The sequence below is a fragment of the Lactuca serriola genome, chromosome 3 (genome assembly GCF_051521515.1).
Source record: "Lactuca serriola cultivar US96UC23 chromosome 3, Lser_US96UC23_V15, whole genome shotgun sequence".
NCBI lineage: Eukaryota > Viridiplantae > Streptophyta > Magnoliopsida > Asterales > Asteraceae > Lactuca > Lactuca serriola.
The window spans coordinates 276,785,221-276,797,026 of NC_136410.1; positions in this window are offsets into that span (position 1 = coordinate 276,785,221).

Below are 11,806 nucleotides of genomic sequence, written 5' to 3' on the forward strand. Positions count from 1 at the left end.
TCACAACACAGTAAATGTAAATAGGCAAACAACATCATCCATTGCATTAAATATATAAATTTAATACATGTGTGTTCTGTAAAATTTTAGACACCAAAAATATAACGTAAATCAAAATAACAAAATGATGAGTCTTGAGTACGCTCCATCATCTCAAAAGCTGGCATCGGTACCTGTCTACTGATGACCTGAGAATACAAGTTATTTTGAAAGAGTTTATCAGCATTAAGCTGGTGAGTTCATAAGTGCTTTAGTGTCAATGTTCATTGTCAAAAACGTTTGAACTTGTCCCAAAGTATAAGTTTGTAAAAATGTAAATAAATGTTAAAAGTATTTGCAAAAGTTTGAATCTCTCAGAAAATCCTATATTTTCTATAAAAGTAACCTTCTACTAAGGCTTAACAGTTTTGTAAACTCGTCTGTTGTAAAAGTGTGTGATTACCCAAGTATAACTATCATTTGATAAAATATAGTTTGTAAATTAATGCTTAAGTGAGATTATCACCAAAATATGTAATGGGTAAATCATTGTAGTACTGTAGTTTTGTATAATAAGAACTACTGTTGTACTAATTACTACTACCTTAAACCGGATTTATATTAAGGTATTATGTGATAATTGCACCATACTATCGACTGATAACAACGACATAAAGAACGGTCGTAATAACGGAATGACGTTTGGCACCCGCAGACCTGCAGGTCCGGCTGTAGCTAGCAGCAAGGTGTAGGATAGTCAATCCAGTATAGATCTATACGCAAACTCAACGCTCTCCCTCCAAGAGAATTCTGGCTACAACTCGGGCCATGACATTTAAGGCATGCTCCGATACAGTGGATCACATTTGTTATCGTATTCTTGCATGTGTGATGAAATGTTTCTTGTTCTAGTATAGTTGCATATGTTCTCGTAGTATAGTTGTATATATTCCCTTCCTAGTATAGACTCATGAATGAACTGACTCATTGATCTAGCAGTTGTAATAGTATGATTCTGTGTTACCCCGATGGTAACTTGTTAACAGTGTGTTTAGTACGTATGATTATGGAAGTACTTTTATGTCTATATATGTATATTTGATATATAATTAATATGGAAACGACCTTCGGATGGTCACCCAAAATCCTATCAGACCACATCCAAATCGAGGAAAAGGAAACAAGGTGGATAGCCTTCCTAAGTCCTTTAAACATTATTTATACGTCTATACATATATGGGCATGAAATTTGTAATATAAAAGCATAAATAAGTATTTATAAGGCATTTGAAACATAAGTATTATTTTTAAAGAAAGATTGACTTGATGTCAATCTATAAAACCATTTGAAGGTGTAGATTTGATTAAAACAGTTTAAGTATAAGGAACATTTGCTTAAATCACAGTTGCAGTGTAAATTCGAAAAGTAAATGGGTTTGGAAAACATTTAGAAGTAAAACAGTTTGATATATAGTTTGAATAGTGATAAAACCACTGATTTCCCTAGTTATTAATCACATGTGATTAGAGCAATCATATGTGATTGAAACAATAACTATAAGTATTTAACTTGTATTCCCCCCCTTTGAAAGCATATAAACACATTTAGAATATTTAACAGGTTGATTAGGGGGTATGAAACTCACTTGATTGATTGAGGAAAGCGAGATGGAGAACCGGGCAGAGTTTCGTCTCGGACGACGGATTTTTCTCGGGATTCTCGGGAATCTCGGGAGTAAAATCGACCCTCGGGACTTGAGCAAAAAGACCAGAGCTTCGGGTTATAACGGGCACGGAAAACGAGACAAAGTTGTGAGAGAGAGGAGAGAAATGAGCAACATTTTCGGAAAGCCTCGCATCCTATTTATAGGAAGGCTGAACCGCCTCCGAACGCGGGGCGTACGCTCGTACGCAGCGCGTACGCGTACGTCATGCATGACCGAAGCCTCGACTGCCTCGGTTCGGATGGGACGGGTTGCTGGGTACGCGGGTCGGATGGGACGGCGGGTCGGACGGGACAGCGGGTCAGACGGGTCGGAGCTTCGGACGGGTCGGACGGGTTAGATTCTTCGGATAGCGCGACGTGGACGATCCGAGACCCTCGATCTCAGTACGCGGGGCGTACGAAGGTACGCAGGGCGTACTTCGGTCCAATCCGATGACTCCCCTTCGGATATTACCGGGAATTTATAATTAAATTCTTATTTATTTTAAATAAACTTCAAAAATTCATATCTCTCTCATACGAACTCCGTTTTTGACGTTCTTTATATCCACGCGAAGGTGAGACCATGATCTACAACTTTCGTTTAGATTCCGCTGGCAAATTCCGAAATTATTTTTATTATTTATTTATTAAAATGACGTGTTTAAGGAATTTCTTCAAAAATTCATAACTTCCTCATCCGAGGTCAGATTTGGACGTTCTTTTTATGTACGCAAACCTTGATATGATTCCTATTACTTTATTTAATCCGAATAAGTTTTTAGGAAGGTTACATTTTGACCTAAATTTGATCGGTTTTACATTACATTGACTCAAAATATCGGGTTGTCACACATAGTCCTTTTGGGTTGCCATCATCAAAGCAACTTGATAGGATGAATAATGGAGAGAGAGGAGTAATTATGATTTATTAATATATTATGAGAATAATATATTATAGGACTAATCATATTGTTTAGTTAATATTAGTCAATAATAAATAAGAATTAATTTTGTGGCTAAAAGAGATTAATTAATAAAGGGGACTAGAACTGTCAATTATGTATTGAGCTAATGGACTCCATAGAGGATGGAGTGGACGAATTCTATGGGAAAACCCATTAGAAATCGTCCAAGGCCTCTAAGGAGGGAGTCCATGTGTTGCTTAGGGCCTAAGCAGTCAAATTAGGGTTTCTTTGTTAGATAACCCTAATAGCCTCACTATTTAAGGACCCCTAGGGCACCAAAAACGTGGCCAACTGATTCCTTAGGGTTTCTACATGTTTTTGGGTGCCTCCTCTCTTATCATTCTTCATCCTCTTGCTCTTAGTGTTTGTGAGCCATAGAGGAGTGACACTTGTGACTCTAAGCTTTCTAAAGCCATTACAAAGGAGGATTTGAGATTGTTATTGATATATAACAATCAAGGTAAGATCTAAACTCCAATCTTATGTTAATATGATTAATTGCATGCTAGATCTAGGGTTTATAGCTTTCAATATTCAATTGCATGTTCATTAGACAAACTAGATCCAAAAGCTATTAGGGTTTGCATGTACCCCATAGGAATGATGTTTTGCTCATAACCCATCAGTGGTATCAGAGCCATGGCTATTTGTTTGATGTATTTGATGCTATTGTGAATTATCCTTTCTTAAAGATCGAAATTTAGGGTTTCTGGGGGCTGAACTCGCCGAGTCCATAGATGAACTTGCCAATTTCATGGTGAACTCGCCGAGTCCATGCCTGACTCGACGAGTCAGCTGGTCAGAAAGAGGGAAAATTAGGATTTTGTGCTTCTTTGGCTGTGGGATAGTTACCAAAATGTTTTTTTATTGATATAAATCAGATTTTTATCATATTGGGTGATTATCTTTGCCAAAATTAAAGATAACTTCGTATTAGTTAAATAATTATTTGGTTATATGATTAGATTTAATTATTTGAATTATTTGGTGAATTATCTTGCAAGAATTTGGACTAGGTCAAATTAGATTACCACCAATTAATTGTTAATTGCCTTATTTGAATTTTGTGATCTAGAATATTCTTGACAAAGTTTGGAAAAGTTTCAAATTAATCCCTTTAGGTTTTATAGTTTAAATTTGAACTTAAAAGTTTTGTTTTTGAAATTTAAATAGTTAAACCCTAATGTTTTGAAATGTTTCAAAACTTGCCCTTAAGTTTTGGAATTTAAAAGTTGATCAAATGTTTAATTTAGAAATGTTAAATTCTAAAACCTAGTATTGTTTTGAAAAGTTCGAATCACACCCTTATGGTTTTATTAATTAATTAAGGTGTATAATTAAAAGAGATTTAATAAATCTATAAAGTTTTGGTTTACATTTAATTAAATTAAAAGTATTATTTATTAAATTAGAACACCTAGTATTTTAAAAGTGTAAAATACACCCTATACTATATATAACATTAAAAGTCTAGTATTATATATGTATGAGTAAACAGTCAGTCTTATCGTTAGTAGGCCTCATTAACGAAGCTAGTCTATAAGGGGTGTTTAAGGAAATTTCCTATAAAATGGCGATTGAATGGGTATCCACTCTTACCCACCGCTCTCTTGAGTAGTGGAAGGTCGTTAGCCGAACGGGTAGGATAGGACAGAAACCTTCCATTATAAGTATAATGAAGTACAAAAGTAACTAAACGCTTTTACAAAATTCCCAATCTTAGTTACTTTAGGCCAAAGTGAATTGATGCAATTCCATGAAATTACACTTTGTGCCCTTGCGAAGACGTTAGTTGAGCGTGTGTGGTTTACCGGCACACTAAATGGTTCTAAGAAAAGTTAGCAAAGGGTGACTCTTTGTTTGTCATAGTTCGGTGGAACGTGTGTGGTTAACCGACTCATCGAATAGGTGACTGTAACATTGGGGGCACCATGTAAGTTTGCATGGTTATTCACACCCTGTTTTGTGATCCTCGGCATCCCAGTCACAAATCGAGGGGCATATCGAGATTTAAACATCCCATTGAAATGTTCAATGAATCTTAAAAGATCTAGGAATTTTCAATAGATTTAAAACTTAAATTTCTTTTTCGTTTTTCATGGTGGAAATTGGTAAATCTTCATTTACTTACCTTCAAATATTCTGCAACTAGATTACGGCATCCCTCTTATAGGTTGTGGAGTATTGTGTTGGATCCTAGCCTCGATGTTTCAATTGGGTGTCACATCGAGGATCCTGATCAACTTAACTTGATTTTTCTCCCGTTTTGTAGACGTCAAAGTATGACAACTATTGTCTTCCCAAATCCCGTGGAACAAGCTTTTCACATGAAGATGATATTCCACGATTCGATCGAGGAACACAAGATCATGATTCACTTCCTCCACCTCCTCCTATTCTTCTCCCTTACCCACAAGTTCAAAAGATTGAAAAGTTCAAACTCACTCAAGCCCTTTAGGAAAGTAAACATGACGAAAGAAAATCAATGTGTGCACACGTCCTAGAGATGAAGTCACACATTGATAGGTTAAGAATGTTGGGATCTGTTGTCTGTGACGAGCTGGCTGTTCACTGGGTTATTCAGTCACTTCCTGACTCATATAGTGAGTTGATAAGAGAGTACTATATGATGAACCACGACGTAACTGTCACAACCCAAAACCAAGAACGACGGAAACGTTCTGGGGCAGAGGACGTCATGTAAAGTATCATAACAGTGCAAAGTTGTAAACAAGCAACAACATCATCCATTGCATTAAAAGTAAAGTTTTAATACATGTGTGCTCTTTCGTAGTAATAAGACATCAAAATATGTGATCAGAATAAAAGACGAGTCTTGTCTGCTTCGTCTTCACAAAACCTGGTTGCCATACTTGTCTATTTGTGACCTGAGAATACAAGTTATTTTGAAAGCGAGCATCAACCAAAAAGCTGGTGAATTCATAAGTATTAATGTGTCTTTAATTTGTAAAACTATGAAGTAATGACTTGTAAACATTTAGAGAAACATTTGTATAAGTATCAAAATGTTTGTAAGTAGTCGAATAACGTTTGGAAACCCTAGAAAATTCCTATGATTTCTACTAGTATAAAAGTAGTCTTCTACCAAGACTTAACTGTTTTGAAAGTAACAAAGATGGTTTTTCCCTAGAATGACTACTATTAACAAGATATAGTCTACCTCATCGTTTATGTGAACGTATCACAAAATAAAAGTAATAAGGAAAATATAGCCATATAACTATTACCCTTTTGTATTAGGATAAACACGACATCGCGACTGCCAAATAGTATTAACCATAGAAATCCGTAGATGTACATTTACCTCTGTTGCTAACTGCCGGGCTTAGGAGTGTTAGATTGCTCAAAACCCAACAGATTTTATGTCTATATATGTATAAATGGTATATGACTAATATTTAGATGACATTCGGACGACTAACCGATACCCTAAGGCCACATCCCAACGAGGAAAAGGAAATAAAGTGACTAGCCTTCCTAAGTCCTTTAAACATTACTTATATAACTATACATATATGGGCATGCATTTGATAATATAAAAGCATAAAAGAAGTTTTGTAACACCTTTGAAAAGTTTAATACTAAGAAACGATGACTTGATGTTAGTTTGTAAAATGATTTGAAAGTATTTTGTTTGATAAGACAGTTTAAGTATAAGGAAAACCTTTGTTTGAAAACACATTTGTAATAGAGTTTGAAAGGAAACTTACAGTATGTAAGATAGTTTGATAAAGAGTTTTAAACATGTAAAAACGTTTAAGAAAGCCATTGAAGAAATCTGATTGGTAAAACAGCTACCGTATAGTAAATCCATTTGTATGTTAGTTATTAATCACATGTGATTGATATAATAACTAGCATGATTCAACTTGTATTCCCACCCCCATAAAACATTTAAAAACATTTAGAAACATTTAAAAAGTTAATTTAAGGGGTATGAATTCACCTGCAGTGAGTGGTTTGTTCGGAAGTGTCGGACAAGGTGCTAGGTGTCAAGTGAGGACTTGAACACACACAATGGTCTTAGTTATAATATAATAAACATATATGTAATATAATTAGTAAATTAATAACTAATTAATCACATTAAGACACCCTAGGTCACGGAAACACTTTGATTCAAGTGATACAGGTACCAAAGGGTTGCACCTAAGGGTTGTATGACATGGAATTGGAGTTTATGGCGCATGAACCACCCCTTGATGGAGTTTATGACCCATGACCATTTCCCCATGAGTTTAGGGCCGTAAAATCGTGGTACTAACTGACAAATTGTGTTTTGAGGTATTACAAGTCATGATTTAGCATCCGATGATCAAGTCCAAGCCTTAGGAAAGCATTAGGGGCATAATAAGACTACCTAGTGGAGTTTACAGCCAAATGACCATATTCTTATGTGTTCCCGGATGTAAACTCTCTTAGGGACATGTTTTGATGGTTGTCTAAGGTCTTAAACACTTCTTGGAAGGTTCAAGGTTGGCACCCAAGGCTTAGGAAGGCTTAGGAAGGTTCAAGGTTGGCACCCAAACTCTAATAGTTTGGCCGTGAACTCCTTATTAGGTGGTATGTGCGGTTTTGCAACTCCAAGACTCGAGACGGTACTTCCTTCCATCCATTCGTTTGAAGAATAAATACTAAAAACACTCAAACAGACTTTAAATTGGCTAACAATTATTAGGAATGTAATTGAATTTTAATTTAAGTGCTTGACTTTAAAGTTTGAACAAATGAAAATTCCGGTTAACACATCATCCCCCCGTTAAAGGGAATTTCGTCCTAAAATTAAAGTTTAAGCAATTAAAGTAGTTACAGATAACTAAGCGAATAGATGAGGATATTTCAATTTCATTTGATCCTCGCGCTCCCATGTGAATTCGGGTCCTCGGTATCCCAACGAACCTTCACCAATGGGAAGCGGCTTTGCCTTGTTCGCCTAACTTCTCGGTCCTATGGTTACTACGGTTCTTCCACGAAAGCGAGGATCTCATTGATCCCGAGCTAGTCGAGTGGGATCACGAGAGTCCTGACGGAAAGGTATGTTTTCATGTTTGAGACGCGAAGGGAGAAATGTTCGTTACTAAGTTCGTGGGGTAGGTTAAGTTGTGGATCTTCCCTTGCCCTCTTTTACTATGAGAGTAGATAAGTAAGTCATTTACAAGACAATGACAAACTGATCCAAGTAAGAATGGCATATCCTATTCATTACGTTCATGAATACTACGGGCGTCTTCGTCGTATCTGAGGGGTATCACTACGGACTCGTAGTGTCGGTATTGAGTTTGGAAGATTGTACTCTGGACATCCTCCTTTAAAACTCGTAACTGATGATATTTGGACCTCAGATCTATTTCTGAAGGGTAAATAGTTCCTTGCGGTTGGTCAACCGACTCATCTATGTGAGGCAGAGGGTAATGATTTCTAATGGAAATCTTGTCAAGGTCTCTGAAGTCGATGGAATTACGAAGCAATCCGTCTATCTTCTTGAAGAATAAGACCGGAGCTCTCTAGGATGAGAAGCTTGGTCTTTCCATTCTAGTGCTGAGTAGTTTTTAAAATGTCCGGACGGTTCTTGTATCTCCATGGGCGTTAGACCGTAGGGCGATCTGGTTACAGAAGTCTTATTGGGTTCTAAGTTTGTTCGCTTGGCGATGCGATCACTCATAGTCTTGGGTAGTCTCCGTCCTGAAGTTCATAATAGAAGACATACATGGTTCATCAATCGCAGTCTATTGTATACGAGTCGTATATAATTAAGATTGATAAGGTAGTCAGATAACTGATTCTTCTTTAGGCTCACATCCCAACGAGGAAAAAAGTTAAAGTGGAATCATCAGTTCTAAACCTGTAAAACGTTGATTATGTGACAACCCAAAATTTCCATTTTGAACAAACTATATCATTTCAATAGAAGTTATAGCAGTCATAGTTAATTTTCATACTTTTTCGTGTAAGTTTGAGGAATTTAGGGTTTACACTTTAGGAGATATCAGGAGAGTGGATGCACTAGGGTTTAGTGCAACACTATTATTCCAACACTTTGTTATATGAGAAATCATTTCAGGAATAAAAATATTTTCTGCCAAAAATATCTCAGGACTATAAATAGAATTCTAAACCAAATTCATTCGATATTCGCATTTCCAACTAGAGAAAAGCCATTTTCTCTCTGACGGATCTTCGGGTTTTTATACCAAAACATGAGTAACTCTTTCTAGTAGTGTTAGAAGCTTATTATGTGTTTATAACATGATTTAGATGGCTAAATCACTAGATTTAGGAGTTTACTCCCCAAGGTGTTCTTGGGCGGTAAACTCCCGAAACAATGCCTAGACCTTCCCTTATGATATTACAATACCTTTGACTTGTATAGGAGTGTATTAGGGACAAGAAAACATCAAAGAATCACCGAAGTTTAGGTGTTCACGGACCAAGATGATCTTGGACCGTGAACTCCAAAATCATGGACAAAAGGGTGCTTTTATGGCACCTAAAGCCTTAGACGTTTACTAGCAATTGTTTCCACTTAAATCAAGGACCAAAACACATCAAAATCACCCCTCAAAGTGAGTTCACGGCCCTAATAAGGTTCTTGGGCCGTGAACATCAAAGAAGGGCACCAAAGTGTGCCTAAGGCCTTCATATGCTTGGGATAAAAGTTTTGAGACCTATACTACATGTGAATAAGACTTGAAAGCATCAAAAACACCCATCCGTAAGATTTTACGGCCGCAAACTCTAAAGGAAATGTCCTTAAGGCCGTAAACTCCTCAAAGGGGTGTTTCTATGCCTTAAACCCTTCCAAGGATTTAACCACCAAGTTGGAATAATTCTTGGAATCATTTAGAACTTCAAAACACAAAATACCATCGAGTTTACAACCGTAAACTCCATGTGTGAGGATATATGGAGAGTAAACTCATATATGGGGTCCTTTGGAACCCTAAACCCAAGTACCTTGTCCCACAATAGCTTAGATGCAATCCCTAGGGCTTAAAACACTTATATAAAGTGTTTATTATGTTCTAGGATGTCTTAACATTATCAATTAGTAATTTAAGACTAATTGAGTGCATATATGTGTGATTATATGTCAATTAGGATCGTAGTGTGTGTACAAGTCCTCACTTGACACCTAACAATCTTACACCGTCCAGTTCATCCAAACCACCATCTACAGGTGAGTTCATACCCCTAATCAATGTTTAAATGATTTTAAATGCTTTAATGGGGGGGGGGGGGGTGGAATACAAGTAGAAAACAGCATGTTATTAAATCATCTATATGTATTTTATAACTGTGTTTTCATTCAACAGATTTCACATACTACAAAATGTGATGCATGAATGCTTTTCTATCTTTAAAATACTTTATTATCAAAATGACATCAAGTCACTTTTATATTTGTTCAAAACCCTTAAATGTCTTACAAAACCATTTTACATTCTTGAACTAAACTATGCATATACACTTATATTCTTATATATGTATTGATGTTATAGTTTACATCTTTCATTTAGTTTCTCACACCCTTGAATAGTAAGAGTGTATAAACCTGCTTGAACAACCAATTACCTTTCAGTAAATTATCATCGGGATAATTTGAAGATATCAAACATTATTCCTATTACAAGGAATCACACAAGAGTCAGTTCATTCATGAGTCTACACCAGTACATTACCTGATACATGAGTACATATACATATGCTTACCTGATACATGAATATGTTTACATATACTTACCTGATACATGAACACACTTACATGAATACCATACATGAACACTGTTTCATAGGTGCTTTATCTTGTATTCACTTACCTGGATACTTGTACTTAGAACTACGAGGAAGATTTAGTCGTACCTTCTGTGTAAATTTTCCTGCCTATCCCTGTTCGACGGGATGTCTAGACAAGACTAACCATTATGGAACCCAACTGTTAGCACCACTGGGTGATGAACATCTACGGATGTCTAAGGTTATCACTTATCATAGATAGATTGATATCGGAACTAACCATTCCTCCATGCTGCTGTTGCAACAGAGGATGAGATGAAAATCTTCAGACGATCATTAGGTTACCACTTATATTAGGAGTTGGCTACAGGACTAACCCTTCCTCCAACATGCTGCTGCTACAGAGGCCAATTGGACCATCTTCGGAGGTTCATTAGGTTATATATATCGCTTACTGCGATGGTGTGTTAGTCCTGGTATCCAGGGATAACACTTACATGGTTATATTTTTCCTATTTACTTTATTTTGTGATATATTCACATAAACGATGAGTTAGACTAATTACTGTTTGTAGTAGTCAAAAAGAAGGAAAAACTATCATTTTACTTACAAAACATTCGGGTCTTCGTAGAAGACTACATTATCATAACAAAACATTCGGGTCTTGGTAGAAGACTACATTATCATAACAAAACATTCGGGTCATGGTAGAAGACTACATTGTCATAACAAAACATTCGGGTCTTGGTAGAAGACTACATATCAAACTAATAGAAAATAAGGGATTTTCTACGGCTTTTCATACTTACATCAACATTTTCATTTAAAGGTTTACATGACTTTTAAAACAACTTTTAGTAAGCAAGACAATGACACTTAAATACTTATGAATTCACCAGCTTTAAAGCTGACACTCTCTTTGAAAATAACTTGTATTCTCAAGTCATCAGTAGACAGGTACGGTGGCTAGGTTTTGAGAAGACGGAGCAGACAAGTCTCGTCTCTTATTTTGATTGTATATTTTTGTTGTATTATTACAATGAAAGAACACACATGCATTAAAACTTTTCTTATAATGCAATGGATGATGTTGTTTCTTGTTTACTATTTTACACTGTTGTGATACTGTACATGACGTCCTCCACCCCGGAACGTTTCCGCCGTTCTTGGTTTTGGGGGGTGACAGATTGGTATCAGAGCATTGTGTATAGTGAATAGAGTATATCAACCCATAATAGATATACTAAATATAAATACATGGGGATTAAAACACTCTGTCTAAGAGCTATACTTTTAAATAATAAAATATTTAAGTAAGTATACGTGCCTGCATTCATACTAAAATCAGTGTCACAATGACAAGAACGAAAGTATTACGATTGTTGAATATCACAAGTA